Source organism: Hippocampus comes, unplaced genomic scaffold (genome assembly GCF_001891065.2).
Source record: "Hippocampus comes isolate QL1 unplaced genomic scaffold, H_comes_QL1_v1.1 scaffold84, whole genome shotgun sequence".
NCBI lineage: Eukaryota > Metazoa > Chordata > Actinopteri > Syngnathiformes > Syngnathidae > Hippocampus > Hippocampus comes.
This window is the reverse complement of record NW_017805144.1, coordinates 235,217-237,450: the sequence shown is the minus strand read 5'-3', so window position 1 is coordinate 237,450 and position 2,234 is coordinate 235,217.

Here is a 2,234-nt window from a genome sequence, read left to right as displayed (position 1 = left end):
CAAGTCCTTGGCCTTGGCCTTGGCCTCGGGTTGCCGGTCCTTGGACACAACACTGATTGTTTGGAACTGTGCCTCCTGTGGGTTAATTTTGCGTCTCGGACACGGGACGCAGAGGTAACGAGATGGCTGATCTCTAAACATTCTCTGAGTACTACTATTATTACCACTCCCACTAATACTACATTAATTAGTTTAATACCTTCAACTTCACAAGAATAATAAAAAATAATTAAATCAACCATGATTTTAAACTATGCATTATCAATATTCATTATTCCAAACATGAGAAAGCATTCACCAAAAACATCACTGGAATCAAGCAAAAGGATTCCAAATCCCAGCGGCCAAACCCGGAAGTGAAGTGCCGGCATTATTGACTCCAGCTGTAACGCAAATTACTTGGTTTAAACAAACATAGTGCCACCGCAGAAACGTGACGACTGTGCAAAAATAACTACATAAAAGACACCACTGTTACAGAAAGACTTTACACGCTATTTAAACTGCCGATCGCGAACGGAACAAACCATGATTGAAACTAACTGTGATGCCGCTCTTTATTCGTTGCGCTAACTGTTACCTGTCAGTGGCAGACCCGTCCATTTTAAAGCGCCAGCTCAATCTATCAATATTGGTTTTTCTGGATGGAATTTATTTGATTCCTTCGTGATTTTTGCGCTACTTGGACCCACTTAAATACAGAAATAGCACCCGTTACTGAGACTGCGCCCAACAATACGGTGCGCCGAATGGTCGTGAAAATACGGTAAGCTGTACCATCTAAACCAGGGGTGTCAAACTCATTTCACATGGTGGGCCAAATACGGCCTCGGTAGATGTCAAGTGGGCCGGACCATTAAAATGATACCATACTTTGCTATAAATAACAAAAACAATCTGTCTTCCCTTTGTTTTGATACAAAATAAGCACAAGAACATGAGGAAAATGTTGAAATTTAATGAACATATCTTTTACAATACATTTCAGGAAGCACCTTACATTTCCTTCGACAAATGTGCAATTTACTTTTATCATTCACAAATATGCATTGCAACTGATCCCACTGATTGTACAAACTTTAACAAGTAATTGGTATTGAAAAATATAGTAATGCACTTTAAGATTAAACGAGATTTATAAAGAAAGGAAGTTTTAAACCATTTACATGTGCATATAAAATCTAAATGTTACAAACTAAGGAGAGTGCTATTAAATGTGTAAATGTGAGAGTGCTATTGATAGCGTCTGCTGTCATGGGTCTGTCTCAGTGACGGACTGAGGCTGCTGTTGTCTTTTTCTCTGATCAAAACAGTGTCCCCTTGCGGATACTCAATGAATTGCACCTTATTAAAAATATTAATTCTGTGTCTTTTATGCTTTTTTTTTCACTTTTAAATTATCCTGCGGGCCTGATTGAACCTCCTTGCGGGCCGGTTCCGGCCCGCGGGCCGTATGTTTGACACCCCTGCTCTAATCCCTCATTGTGTCTGAGGACCGGCAATCCGAGGCCAATGCCAAGGCCAAGGACTTGACTCCCAAGACCAAGGCCAAGGACCAAGGACCGACCTTCGGTCCTCGAGCCGGTCCTCGAGGCCAAGGACCGGCTCGAGGAATACATCACTGGTGGGACATGCCCGGAATACCTCACCAGGGAGGTGTCCACGGGGCAAATTTTTTTCCGAGGGGTTGCAAAAGTTGACAAACTTTGCTAAATTGGCAAAACTTCAGACACAAGTTGTAGCTCCTGCTCACTACCTCGCTTGTGCTACCATCCATGTGTGTGCATACAATAAAAACTTTCAAAATAAAACTGCCACAAATTTGACTTTTTACCTTGACTTCACATGCATTGCGATTGGCTAGCGACCGGTCAAGGGAGTACCAATGTCTTCTTGAGCAAAGTATTTAACCCCCCATACTGTGTCATCAGTAAGTGAGTGAAGAAAAGAGTTAAAGCGATGGAATTAGTGTACTTCCGGGTGTCACTTCCGGGTTGAGTGTACGCTGGCGCGTCTGGCTGCCGCTGCTCACCCGCAATTATTCTTTTTTAGCGTTTGTTTTATATTTTTTTTATGGTTTACTCTCGTCATGGGAGAAACCTTCATCTCCTGTCGCAATTCGTTGTGGTTTTGGACCGTCGGTCGTCGCACGGTTGTCCACGGTCGCGCTGTCGCGGCGTCCTGCCTGTTCGGCTGGCGGACGGGGCTCCGCGCCTTCTACGCTCCTCTGCGCG